This window comes from Schistocerca gregaria, chromosome 4 (assembly GCF_023897955.1).
Source record: "Schistocerca gregaria isolate iqSchGreg1 chromosome 4, iqSchGreg1.2, whole genome shotgun sequence".
Taxonomy (NCBI): domain Eukaryota; kingdom Metazoa; phylum Arthropoda; class Insecta; order Orthoptera; family Acrididae; genus Schistocerca; species Schistocerca gregaria.
In genome coordinates, this window is record NC_064923.1 from 300,522,918 (window position 1) to 300,538,204 (window position 15,287).

The window sequence follows — 15,287 nt, forward strand, 5'->3', positions numbered from 1 at the left end:
TAACAACTCCATGTTGCTGACAAGTATCCTCCAGAGAAGAATGGAAAAACGTTGAGGATCTGTTAGTTGTCTATCAGATTTCCTTTAGGAAGGATAAACGCCCCAGAAAGGCAATCCTTACGTCGCAGTTCTGTGGTACGACTAACATTTGATAATTCTTTCAAACCAGAAATATGAAATATGCCTCTATACGACACAATGTAATAGCATATAACAAATATCTTTGTATGCGTTATCGCACGCGGCGTTGGACAGCAGCACGAGAAATTTATTATTTAAAGTAAATTAACAAATGTGCTTTCTTAATTAATTAATCTAACTTAAGCGTGATTCTTTACCATGGATGTGCAGTATGGAGGTGCACTTCACATTATTTGTTTGCGAAATTAAAATATCAATCCAGAAAAGAAATACGTCTAAGTAGCTCTACAATGTCTACTTTTTTATTGTATTTAGTTTTATAAGTTGTATCTATTGCATAACAATGACAAAACTCCTTATTATTTTGTGAAAACGTGAAGCCGCTATCTGCTTTGAAAGACTAAAAAGAAAGTATTCCTTTTTTCTTTAGAAATAAGAGATTCTGGGCTTGTCAGGTTCAACAATACTTATATGAATTATAGTGGTCATCAACTTAGAATATTTCTCTTATTCGCTCTTTTGTTTGTTTTGTTGCAATAAACCGGTAATTCATCTTTTCCTCCATCACACTAGCGACGTCATTTCCAACCCACATTAAACATTAAATATAGGCGACAGGCATCATTTACATCCCCATTTCGTTGACTCTTACAAACAGTAGGAACTACAATCTGTCAGCTAGAACAAGTAATTATGACGTAGCTCTTCTTTTATCATTCCAAACAAAGCAAGCACGAGAGTGTTTTTTGCGGTAAAAATGTACACTTCAAAATCGAAAAAGATGCATTTCTAGACCAAGATTTTTGACACTTACTTGTTTCAGACTAATACATAATATTCAGTTATATAAGGTTCTTCTAAAATTTTGGTAATAATATTTTGTTACCTTTTTTACGCCACGCTAACACTCATACATACTACAATGTATCACAACTGTTGCCGACGTTACCGTCCCTAGAAGAAACCTTTTCCTCAACATTTGCTCTGCTAGATGCAGGTAATCCAGAGTTCATGATAATAATTTGTGCACGTATCAGAGTTTAAACACATTCGTTGCATATGACAAAAGTCAACAAAATGTAATTTTTTTACAAAAATTGATTTTTCCTTCAACATTCGGTATGTGGCCATAATTTTTAGCAGAGACACGCAACATTCCCGACACGGTGAGGGAATTAAAAAATATGACGAAAAGTATTGGTTTATAACAACTGGAGTCGAATAGAAACTGTTTTGCACGAGCTGGAGAGTCCACATTTCTACCACGCTTATGACATGCCTTCTCTAGCCCCTCGCTCCACATCACGCTTTGTCTAGCCTCTGGATAATAAGGAAGAGTGAACTTCAGCCGAGAAGCCAAGGATATTGCGTGGAAATTATGAAATACGTTACTTAATCAAAGAAATGTCACATGTCTTGTAATAAGTCTCAGTTAATAACAATTCTAATTCAAGTGTTTCGTAGTCGTGTTATTAACAGATTCCATGTAATGTACTCGATTTCTTGGTCACTACAACTTTCGCAATGATCGACTCGTTGCTTATCTCTACAATTACCTGTCAATTTCACTATCACCACTAGCCTACAAAAGTTTGAAAGCTGCTATTAGATGAACAAATATCATAAAAAAGAACTTTGACTCTTCGCATATTTTTCTGCAGTTACCAACAACGATCCACCTAGTCAGTTTTTTTATTGCATAATAAATAAAAATAATTAGCATGTGGCAGGCTACAGCTCCAATGCTAGACACCTAACGCGTCGTTAAATTAATTAATTTTGTTTTCTCTGGCAAACATGCCACATTACCAACTCATGTCCCTGTACGAACATTTTGCAATTTGTTTCTCTAATATCCAATTTTCCAGTTGTCGCAGCTCTCGTTTTCCATTAACCCTCGCGGCGTAAATGCTTTTTACGGGACTCGCAGGCGCATATGACATATTTCTTTTTCCATGTTTGTGATTGTTCGCCGCGGGCGTTTTGGGCAAGCACTGCTGTAGCCTCCGTTGATTGTAGTTTCTACAATTACTCTCCATTCCATAAATGCAAAAGAAGACAGCCGGTCAGCAACATCAAAGGTATTACTGAAAGTGTCGAAACAGTCACAGAATTTCACGGGCAACCCAGCGCCTCGTCAGATGCTGCACCAAAACAGATTAAGTGTTGTAATACAAGTTAGCTGCTAAATCCGTGTCGATGTGTAGTTCACATTGAGAAATGGTGGGGGAGCTATTTAGTGCAACATGATGTCGGGTGCTTTCCGCAGGGGCTTTTTTAAAGCATGTGACAGCGTAGAGAGTGAAGATTGAAGAAGGAACTGTTCAACCAGTCAAAAAACCGATTAATCTCTCTCAACTAAGGAAATCCTAATTCTGGGATTTTCTAGACTTCCATTTTGTAATGATGTCATCTCTGTAACTTTTAAAAAATTAGGGCATAAGCTACAACGTTGACGTACACTTGGGTGATGTAAATTTCTTCTGATAGCAGACTCAGTTCCACAGCTCTTCGCAGTGCCTCATAGAGTGATGGTGGTTTAGGCTGTTGATGGTGATCCGTTATTCAAACACCCAGATGCCCCTTTGGTGCTATCCGAGAGGGGTAGATTAGGTGCCAACACAAGGTTTCAGCCTCACCCTTTCTCTCCTTCATGCAACACAAACATGACGGTACACGTACAAACCCACGTCCGTAAGAGTCACCTACACCTAACAGATGCACTTAAAGACAACTCTCAAACTTCGTCAAATAAAGGTACCCCTGTGAGCAAAGGAAGAAAAGCCTTCCCTATTAGGCAGCAACTATTTCTCGGGGTCTACAAGCCAACCACGCCATAAAACTTCATTAGTGTACCATAGTAAGGCTTTTTCATTGCATCTGTATGATGGAGATGTTATTGTTGCTGTTTTCTTCAGTACGAAGATTGGTTTGATGCAGCTCCACTTTCTTATCTATGCATGCCTCCTCTTATCTACGTAACTAACGCAACGTACATTCATGGGAAACTGCTTACTGCATTGAAACCTTGGTCTCCCTCTCCCCCCCCCCCCCCCCACCACCACCACCACCCTCAAACCTTCCTTCCTTTATCAAACTGACAATTATTTCCTAACACTTAGATTGATATTAGACGTCAACAAAATCCCGTTTTCAGAAACTCTTTTCGTTGTCTTACCACGTCCCCTCATATTTTGCTGCCCAATTAGAAAAACTCATCTGCTAGTGTTAGTGTAGCATTTCCTGATCTAATTGATTCAGTATCATGTTATTTAATTCCACTACATTCCAATGCTGTTGTTTAACTTATATTTATGTTGATCCTATACTTGCATTCCAAGAATCATTCACAATTCATTCCATTCAACTGCTGTTCCAAGGCATTTGTTGTCTCCTTCACCTTTAATTTAATTTCCAAATTTCTACCTTGATTTACTTCACAGCTTGCTCAATGTGCAGACTAAATAACGTTGAGAAAAGGCTACAAAACTTTCTCACTCATTTCTTAGCCACTGTTTCCCTTTCATGTACTTCGACTCTTATAATTACAGCTTGGTTCGTGCACAAGTTGCAGATAACATTTAACTTCCTTTATTTTATCCCTGCTAGCATCAGAATTTCAAAATTTCAAAGATGTCATCCGATCAATATCGTGAAATTCTTTCTCTAAATCTACAATGAGAGATGTGTTAGAGGAAGACTAGTTTTTTCTGAAGGAAAGGTAAAGACACATGAGAGGCAATTGTGCTGCTGAGGTTGATAATGGAAGCAATATTTAAACAATCAAGAGACGTTCATAGAATTTGTCGACTTGGAGAAATCATTCAACATTTTGGAGTGGTGGAAGAAGCTCGAAACGCTGAAAAAAATTGGGGTAAGCTATAATGAAAGATGGGCGATATTCAATATGTATATGAGTCGAGAGGGAACAAGCAGACTTGAAACCAAGAAAGAAGTGCTCAGACTAAGAACAGTATAAGACAGCAATGTAGTCTTTCACACCTACTGTTCTATCTACGTACAGAGCGTCCATAAAGTCCCTTTACAACTTCAAGATGTTATTACGGCAGTTGTTGAAAAAATTTTAAAACATTTCTTTTATTGTAATCAGTGTTTATAAAAGTTTTTGACAGTGTTTAATAGACCTCTGTATGGTCACCTGTAGTTGCACGAAGCACATGAAGAGGGTACTTTATAGTGTCATCAGTTGTGGCAATGGCATTACAAATTTATTGCTTCAGGTCAGCAATTTCTCTTAACTGTGTTTGATACACGATATTTTTTACATAGCCCCATAAAAAAAGTCCTAGGGAGCGTTATCTGGCGAATGCGGTGGCAAGGAATTGGCCCATCCTTCCTAATCCATCTGCCTGGAAATGTTTCTTTGAGGAACCGACGAATATGCAGTCCCCAATGTGGTGGTGCACCATCTTGCTGGAAAATGATAGTTGGTAGTAAGTCAATGAGTTGTGGTGCTACATACTCGGTCAGAAGGTCGGGTAAACTTCTGCACTAAAAAACTTCCTGTGTATGAAATTTCGTTTTCTTTAAGATATTCTACAGGATGTCTTTTACTTCTTGACACACTTTCAGGTGTCACATTTTTGATGCGTGGAATGAAAAGATACAATATCATTTGTAATTAAAGTGTTTCTCTTATTTCGTTTAAGATCTACAGAGATTAAAGTTTTAATCCTTGGAAAAAGAGAAATATTTAGAAGATCTTACTATATCCACTGCAGTTTTAATGAGAAATAAAACAATTTTTCAATTATTAAGTATTTTAGGACATTCTGTTTTATTATTAAAATTTTCGTTGGAGAGTTTCCCATGGAATTTCATGTTGTATAGTTATAAAAATATTGCACTATCAAAGCTATATTCCTGTAATCTTTTAAGCTTTTCCTCTTCTTAATTTGTGTTTTGAATTTTCATACTACCATTAATGTAACAATATCCTAGAATTTTATGTTGTTTTTCTATTTGTTTTCATCTGACAACTTTCTTCCTCTCTAAATCTTCTGGAAATCTATTAGCTCCTTTGAATGATAGTTATAGTATGTTTCTATCCGTAAAGTGTTTGCGATACTAGCCCAGAGTTGTTTTCCATTTAACACTTCTATTTTGGAATCTTTAGGATACAAGTGTTTCTTTACATTTATATGGTTCCATTAAGTTTAATTTACTCTTGTAAAAAACCTCGTAAATTCAAATATTTTGCAATTTTGCATAATTCATAAATTCTTTCTTTGAAAGTTGAAACGTCCCCTTAGAAAAATTCTACAAGACTGTGCTTAAACTGACACACAATATTTTTGGCGCAACAGAGTCTGACTTTCAATAATATATAATTATAATATTTAGAGCAGTTCATGACATCCAGTCCTACAAATTTCAAAATTCCGCCATCTCTCTCCCCACATCCACCACTGCTGGCGGCTCACCTCCAACTGCGCAACACTACGCGCCGCTAACAGCCAACTGCCCAACCCTACAATGGCTAGTATTACAACAATGCCAACCAGCCACAGACTGCACACAGCCAGTGATTTTCAACAGAGGTGGTGTTACAAATAAAAAAAAAAACCTAAACAGCCTACTTACAAAGTTCTTCATTACATTCCTTGTCTTTTTTATATGTTTTAGAGAAGTTATTGTAACCAAGAACCACTTCTCTGAAATTGTTACCCATTTATATTAAAGAAAGTTATATTAAAAAGTTGTTTTTTGTGGGGGAACCGAATGGGATTCCCCATTATTTTTTATTAAAAGTTGAATCTTTGTAAGAGAACATCCTAGCCAGGTTTAAAATTACAACTGAATTTGGTTGAAATTTATTATATCGTTAATCAATTATTCACATGTATAGTCATCCAAAATACTAAGGTAATTATGTCAAGAAGGAATTCTCAGAGTTTCTTTCACTCACATATAAATTTACTGGATTAGAAATTTTTTATTTGTGTTCTAATGATGTAGTTAGCATAATCACATTCATCATCATTAATTTCAAAAGGACAAAAGCAGGTCTTAAATTAGGATCTTCAGTTTGAGGAAAAATATTTGGTAATATTGGTAATTTTCTTCTGTTTATTACATCTAAAGCCATATTAACTGTTTCACCAAATTTTTTATTCATTTTTCTCCAACTTCTTTATTTCCTATAGTCTTTCTATGCAATTATTTTTGTGTTCTGTTTTGTTTCTCTAGGGACCTGTCATTTCTTTTTTAATCTTATATTCTCCATGTTCACAAGTTTCTGGTAAAACTTCATGTCTGATCCATTTTCTGAATGATTTTGCTTCCAATTGTAACAATTTTATTTTTCCATTGTATTTATTAAATAATAATCTAATTAAACAAATTAAAATTTGGTCTCACTAAAAGGCAGTGTTCAAGAAGTGTAAAAAATCTGATGTGGAGAAGTCAATTGATAACTCTCATTTGGACATGTATGCAAAGGATAAGCTTTTGCATATTTGTAAATAAGGTAATAATAAATATCAAAAAATATTTAAAATAATCTTAATAGAGTTCTTTTTACATAGGAAAATGTATTGCATCTAAATATAATAGAATCAGTTAAAACAAATTTCATCTGATGAGTGTCTATGAAAACTGACAAATGTGATAATTCAACAAAAAAATGTATTGCTTGTCTAAAAATTCAAGAGTTTAGTTGCTTTTACTTGAATGCTCCATCTAGGGGCAAATTTTCAAGTAGTTGTAAGACTTGTTTTCGGGGTTATTATAAATAGCAATGGAAGTTAAATATAATTAATAGCACTTAAATGATGATCGACAAATAGGATTTAAAATATTTGTACACTGTCAAGAAATTAAATACCTCTGTTGTTTTTACTTAACCTGTACATATAGGCTGAAGCTCTCAATTAGATGCAAGATTTATCAACTGGAAGACAGAAAAAAAATAGTACATAAGCCTGGAAAAGAAATAGTTAAAAATAATCTCAAAAAGCATTTATCAGAGCCATGCACATAAATCTGACTAAAATCCAAGTTGTTGCAACATTTAATTTTTGCAAAAGTATAATGGTTTTTTAACCTAAGTAAATGGATAAGAGTTTGAGAGAGTTAACAGTCACTTAACGTTGTATTTGTTGTAGAAGGAATAATTTACGAGTATACAGCAGATTTAAAAAAGATGATTTAAATAATTTAGTTGTTTCAAATTATTTATCTATCCTAGCAGCATTCTTGATGATTTGAAAGTTTCAGAACTCATGTTGTTGTTGTTGTTGTTGTGGTCTTCAGTCGTGGGACTGGTTTGATGCAGCTCTCCATGCTACTCTATCCTGTGCAAGCCTCTTCATCTCCCAGTACCTACTGCAACCTACATCCTTCAGAATCTGCTTAGTGTATTCATTTCTTGGTCTCCCTCTACGATTTTTTCTCTCCACAGTGCCCTCCAATACTAAATTGGTGATCCCTTGATGCCTCAGAACATGTCCTAACAACCGAGCCCGTCTTCTAGTCAAGTTGTGCCACAAACTTCTCTTCAATTCTATTCAATACATCCTCGTTAGTTATGTGATCTACCCATCTAATCTTCAGCATTCTTCTGTAGCACCACATTTCGAAAGCTTCTATTCTCTTCTTGTCCAAACTATTTATTGTCCATGTTTCACTTCCATACATGGCTACACTCCATACAAATATTTTCAAAAATGACTTCCTGACACTTAAATCTATACTCGATGTTGACAAATTTCTCTTCTTCAGAAACGCTTTCCTTGTCATTGCCAGTCTACATTTTATATCCTCTCTACTTCGACCAACATCAGTTATTTTGCTCCCCAAATAGCAAAACTCGTTTACTACTTTAAGGGTCTCATTTCCTAATCTAATTCCCTCAGCATCACCCAACTTAATTTGCTACATTCCATTATCCTCGTTTTGCTTTTGTTGATGTTCATCTTATATCCTCCTTTCAAGACACTGTCCATTCCATTCAACTACTCTTCCAAGTCCTTTGATGTCTCTGACAGAATTACAATGTCATCGGCGAACCTCAAAGTTTTTATTTCTTCTCCATGGATTTTAATACCTACTCCAAATTTTTCTTTTGTTTCCTTTACTGCTTGCTCGATGTACAGATTGAATAACATCGGGGAGAGGCTACAACCCTGTCTCACTCCCTTCCCAACCACTGCTTCCCTTTCATACCCCTCGACTCTTATAACTGCCATCTGGTTTCTGTACAAATTGTAAATAGCCTTTCCCTCCCTGTATTTTACCCCTGCCATCTTTAGAATTTGAAAGAGAGTATTCCAGTCAACATTGTCAGAAGCTTTCTCTAAGTCTACAAATGCTAGAAACATAGGTTTGCCTTTCATTAATCTTTCTTTTAAGATACGTCGTAAGGTCAGTATGGCCTCACGTGTTCCAGTATGTCTACGGAATCCAAACTGATCTTCCCCGAGGTCGGCTTCTACTAGTTTTTCCATTCGTCTGTAAAGAATTCGTGTTAGTATTTTGCAGCTGTGGCTTATTAGACTGATTGTTCGGTAATTTTCACATCTGTCAACACCTGTTTTCTTTGGGATTGGAATTATTATGTTCTTCTTGAAGTCTGAGCGTATTTCACCTGTTTCATACACCTTGCTCACCAGACGGTAGAGTTTTGTCAGGACTGGCTCTCCCAAGGCCGTCAGTAGTTCCAGTGGAATGTTGTATACTCCGGGGGCCTTGTTTCGACTCAGGTCTTTCAGTGCTCTATCAAACTCTTCACACAGTATCGCATCTCACGTCTCATCCTCATCCACATCCTCCTCCATTTCCATAATATTGTCCTGTAGTACATCGCACTTGTATAGACCCTCTACATACTCCTTCCACCTTCCTGCTTTCCCTTCTTTGCTTGATAAATAGTACAATTCTCAAGGCTGTCAATTCAACTAAGTACCTGGGTGTTAAAATTACGAACAACTTCAGCTGGAAGGACCACATAGATAATATTGTCGGGAAGGCGAGCCAAAGGTTGCGTTTCATTGGCAGGACACTTAGAAGATGCAACAAGTCCACTAAAGAGACAGCTTACACTACACTCGTTCGTCCTCTGTTAGAATATTGCTGCACGGTGTGGGATCCTTACCAGGTGGGATTGACGGAGGACATCGAAAGGGTGCAAAAAAGGGCACCTCGTTTTGTATTATCGCGTTATAGGGGAGAGAGTGTGGAAGATATTATACACGAGTTGGGATGGAAGTCATTACAGCATAGACGTTTTTCGTCGCGGCGAGACCTTTTTACGAAATTTCAGTCACCAACTTTCTCTTCCGAATGCGAAAATATTTTGTTGAGCCCAACCTACATAGGTAGCAATGATCATCAAAATAAAATAAGAGAAATCAGAGCTCGAACAGAAAGGTTTAGGTGTTCGTTTTTCCCGCTCGCTTTTCGGGAGTGGAATAGTAGAGAGATAGTATGATTGTGGTTCGATGAACCCTCTGCCAATCACTTAAATGTGAATTGCAGAGTAGTCATGTAGAACTGGGTTTCCATCTGAGCTATTGATGTTCATACAAGTGGTTCTCTTATCTCCAAAGGTTTCTTTAATTTTCCTGTAGGCAGTATCTATCTTACCCCTAGTGAGATAAGCCTCTACATCCTTACATTTGTCCTCTAGCCATGCCTGCTTAGCCATTTTGCACTTCCTGTCGATCTCATTTTTGAGACGTTTGTATTCCTTTTTGCCTGCTTTATTTACTGCATTTTTATATTTTCTCCTTTCATCAATTAAATTTAATATTTATTCTGTTACCCAAGTATTTCTACTAGCCCTCGTATTTTTACCTACTTGATCCTCCGCTGCCTTCACTACTTCATCCCTCAAAGCTACCCATTCTTCTTCTACTGTATTTCCTTCCCCCATTGCTGTCAATTGTTCCCTTATGCTCTCCCTGAAACTCTGTACAACCTCTTGTTCTTTCAGTTTATCCCGGACCCATCTCCTTAAGTTCCCACCTTTTTGCAGTTTCTTCAGTTTTAATCTACAGGTCATTACCAATAGATTGTGTCTTACAATTTAAAACTTGGTTCCTGAATCTCTGTCTTACCACTATATAATCTATCTGATACCTTTTAGTATCTTCAGGGTTCTTCCATGTATACAACCTTCTTTCATGATTCTTAAACCAAGTTGTGCTTAAGTTGTGCTTTGTGCAAAATTCTATCAGGTGGCTTCCTCTTTCATTTCTGTCCCCCAATCCATATTCACCTACTACGTTGCCATCTCTCCCTTTTCCTGCAACCGAATTCCAGTCACTCATGACTATTAAATTTTCGTCACCCTTCACTATCTGAATAATTTCTTTTATTTCATCATATATATCTTCAATTTCTTCATCATCTGCAGAGCTAGCTGACATATAAACTAGTACTACTGTAGTAGGTGTGGGCTTCGTATCTATCTTGGCCACAATAATGCGTTCACTATGCTGTTTGTAGTAGCTTATCCACATTCCTATTTTCCTATTCATTATTAAACCTACTCCTGCATTACCCCTATCTGATTTTGTGTTTATAACCCTGTAGTCACCTGACCAGAAGTCTTGTTCCTCCTTCCACCAAACTTCACTAATTCCCACTATATCTAACTTTAACCTATCGATTTCCCTTTTTAAATTTTCTACCCTACCTGCCCGATTGAGTGATCTGACATTCCACGCTCCGATCCGTAGAACGCCAGTTTTCTTTCTGCTGATAACGACATCCTCTTGAGTAGTCCCCGCTCAGAGATCCGAATGGGGGGACTATTTTACATCCAGGATATTTTACCCAAGAGGACGCCATCATCATTAGCCATACAGTAAAGCAGCATGCCCTCGGGAAAAACTCATAGCTGGAGCAAAATAATCATGGTATTAGAGGATATAGTACATTAAACAAATCATAATTAATTAATTAGATTGTACTACATGAGTTCAACGTCATACTGAATTATTCCAAAACACTAGGACAAGGTCAAAATGTGTACCTAAGGTAAATTATTTTTACAGGTCTTATGATGATGTTGTTCACAAACTCGACCACCTAGAGAAGAAAGAATAGTGAGACTAGATCAAATTTATCCATTCAGTAGCAACTTATTTAATTTTAGTAAAGGAGATATGTTGAGTACAACATCCAAAAATACAAAAGTGTTTCTTCCTATTTTTGCAGGTTATAAACCATCAGGCAATACTCAACAATCGGTTCAAGTTTTATGCAATGAAATCAGAGATATATTAACACCTGTTGAGTCTATTGATATAGCAAATACCTCGTTTGACATTCAAATGTTAGTAATGTCTAGATGGATATGCAGTCGAGGTAAAAAATAACAAATGTAGCTGATGATAAAAGACGAAAACGTTTGTCACAAGAATTGATAATAATGATAATCTGTTTTATTTGAGAGCAATAATAGTTGCATTAACATTCCAGACAAATAATGTCTTATTCAGAGTACTTACTGCTGGTGAAGTTAAGAAAATTAGAGAAAGGGATAAATATAAAATTGGGAAAGAGTTAACTTAAATATTGTGTAATCAGATGGGCAAATACTATGAAGAAAGGTTTACTCTAGATTATATTAAACATGTTGAGAAACTACTAGAGATCGAAATAAATGTTGTATATGCTGATATTTTCAATTCCGTTATTAGTTGTGGTTCTGAGAAAGAAATATAAAGATATAAGTGTATAAAAATGAAAACCATTCTGATGTAATTAACAGTATGCAATCTTTCTTAGGATCATATTATTTCTGTGATAAATGTAACGAATGATGTAACAAGAAACACAAACATAAATTAAAACTACAGAGAAAAATCTGTATACTATGCGGTGGTCCAGAATAAAAAAGTGCAGAAAACATGATATACTGTGGAAACTGCAATAGTAATGTTATAATGAACACTGATTAAAAAAATCATCAAGAAGTTTTTGTCATAGCTTATAAATATCTAAAGAACATAAATGTGATTATGAACTATCTAGAAACTGTAAACTATTGTGAAAATTAAAAATAATGCATGTTAAATGCAATACAGATATACAGATTGGTATGGTGGTATTTGTGAAAGAAAATTGATAAGGATTTTACAGGTAAAGGTGGTCCAAATTGTAATAAATACAGTTGTTATACTAATGGAGAATTCTAAGACTATTGTATATTCCAATGCTGAGGACGCAGAAGAATAGTTGGTGGTAAACATTTTGAGTGTTGTGAAGACACATTCCATATGAGACTGAATTTTACCTATACAGAAAGATACATGTCGTTTGATTATATAAATCAACAAGAAACAGGTATACATATTTTGAATCTCATAATAGCTCACAATTTTACTTTTTATAAACATAGGATAAATGATGAATTCTGTAGTTGCACAGTATCTGATGAAAACAGGAACTATCCATTCATTGTTCGTTATGTTAAAGGATATGATTTATAACTCATTTTGAAGTATTCTGTTGAAAATACAAGAAAATCATGTATTATCTACACAGGAACTAAGGTGATGTTATTGGAGAGAAACAATTAGGTTTAACAATTATGGATAGCATTAATTTTGTACAAGGTCCTCTTAATAATTTTCCTAGAACATATAATTTGAAACAATTGACAAAGGACATTTTCCATGTTTATCGATGCACAGCAAAATGAAAATTAATTGGGGTGATTCCTGATGTCAAATATTATTGTGTTGACACTATGAAGCCAAAAGACAGAGAAGTATTTCTCAAATGGCATAGCTCCAGCATTAAGGAAAATTACTTGTTCAATATGAAGAAAGAAATTCATGAGTATTTTTGATGTAGATATATAAAAAGGGTTTCTATAGAACTGAGGAAACAATTTCTAGAAATAACTAATATAGACCCCTTCTCTTATGTAGCAATTGCTGGAGTTTGAATGGCTATTTACAGATGTAAATATATTTCTGAAAATAACATATATATATGTATATATTGATATATGTAGATTGAACTGCTTAATATCTGTCAGTCAATAGTTCTCTATTTACTATGACACGATTTATTTCCCTCATTAAACTTCCATTCCGGCGTTCGTGTTTCATGGTTGTAGGACGAGAACGAGTTTCTGTTAAAACAGATGACACCCCACTAATAGGTGTCCAGAGATAGTGTATGAGAAATAAGCAAAACTGAACCTGAGAGTCTCTTCGTTATTTCCCTGCTTTCACTAAATTTTATCTCCTTTCAACACTGATGTGCCTTCATTTGTTAACAAAATCATTTTACTCTTTGTCTGCTCCATTTGGGGCTTGTGTGGAAGGGGAGATTTCCGATACATCTTCGTAGAAGCCGAATTTTTACCAAATTTTTACCTTCTTATTCATCGCATGAGATTAAAGTTTCAGAAAGTCGTATGTTATTTACCAGTGCTGGAATGCAAGCTATTGAAAATTTGAGAGTAACTTTCTCTTTAGTACATGTTGCCTTTCCCTCAACATCTACCATTGGAGGTTGTTGGGGATTTCTGCAACGCGTTTCTGTGTTTGAACAAACCGGTGATGAAACGTGCATCTATTTTTCGAATGCTTTGTTTTCCTCTCTCTGTCTCTGTCTCTTTTCCTCTGGTTAATACAAATGATTTGTCTAATGAGATTTTTACAGGCGACCTCCGTCTTGGGTGGATTCTGTAGTTCCGGAGAATTTTCCCTTAAATCTCAATCTGTCATTCCTAGATTCATGTACTTTCATTTCATTTCAGCCATTTGTCATCAATTCTTTTGTCGAAAGTCATCCTATAGTTTTGTCTAATTACGCACATTCATTACATTTGTTTATGGTGTGGGTCAGCTGGGCAGTGTTTGCATCAGCATGGATTAAGCGACATTTGCGGAAGAGGCACCAAGCATTAAAGTTTCGTCTAGGCATGGAGTCACAGACCATTGTCATTAAATGCTCATAATTAAAGAGATGATTTTCATGTGGTACTGCTCAGATCAGAGCCATCTGCATTCCAAAAGAGCATGTAACACAAGATAAGCCATTCTTTTCTACCTGCACCCAAAAAATCCGCGGCAGGAATGCAGTAGAAATTATGGCCCGGAAATTTCCACTAGCACTATGTAAAGTCACTTGTAAAGCAATGACACTAGCGTCCGCTTAGCCGTTGGTTGGATGAGGTGACCCTGCAAGCCCACGCAATGCTAAAATATCACGCACTGCGACCCCGAGCAGAAGCAACGCGGCGAATCCAGGTCATGCAGTTTTGACTACCATCCGCATTTGTTCTAGAATATATCTAAGCCCATATGTTGCATGGTTCATATACCAGAAAAAAATTCATGCGGTAAGAGTAACCTTGGCAGTACAGAAATCTTACAGTACCTCGCTGCAACATTACGCATAGGGTGCACTGATGAGCAATAACTGTGACGAACTAGTTAATAGCGTGTTACTCCACCTTTGTACCGCAATAGCAGCGTTTCTGCGTACCATGGAATCGACAGCCGTTTGGTATGTTTCCGTATGGTTCGTCGGATGCTACACGCAGGTCACTCAAATACCGTAAATTACGGGCCGGTGATTTGCACACACTGGTCTGACGCCCATGAGTATCCAATGTTCCAGCGGGTTCAGACGAGGCGAATGTGGCGGCCAAGCCGTCAACGTGAGTTCAGCGACATAGCTCCCTAACCGCTGTAACATGATTCTGACCTTGTAACAAGGACTGTTATCTTGCTTGTGGAGTCCATCGCCATCCCTGTGAAAGGACGAAGGTGGTCAACATTAACGTTTACATAGTCCACAGCTCTTCTATTACTGCCACAGGTACCATGGAAGCCCAGATGGAATGTCCTACACAGCATAATTCTGCCACCACCGACCTGCGTCCGTGGTGCAGTGTTTGTTTCCAGCAGCTCTTGGCCTGAATGACCTACGGACTCGCTCATCGACCACTGACCTGGCGTCACAAGTAACATTATTCAAACGACGAGGCTATACATTTCATAGACCCACTGCACAATCTCGATGGTCCCGCACACACTCCAGTCGTAACTATGTAGTTGGATCAACATGGGAACAAGTAGCGAATGTCTGCCTCATGTTAAACAATGTGCTCTAAATGGTGTTACCCAAAACACTTCTACGCACACTAGCATTTG

At 36.7% G+C, this 15,287-nt stretch overlaps 1 protein-coding gene across 1 annotated transcript in view; it reads left to right on the plus strand.

Annotated features, from left to right (window-relative positions):
* LOC126365874 (carboxyl-terminal PDZ ligand of neuronal nitric oxide synthase protein) overlaps window positions 1–15,287 on the plus strand; it is an 856,744-nt gene that overhangs the window by 758,048 nt on the left and 83,409 nt on the right. The window lies entirely within an intron of this gene.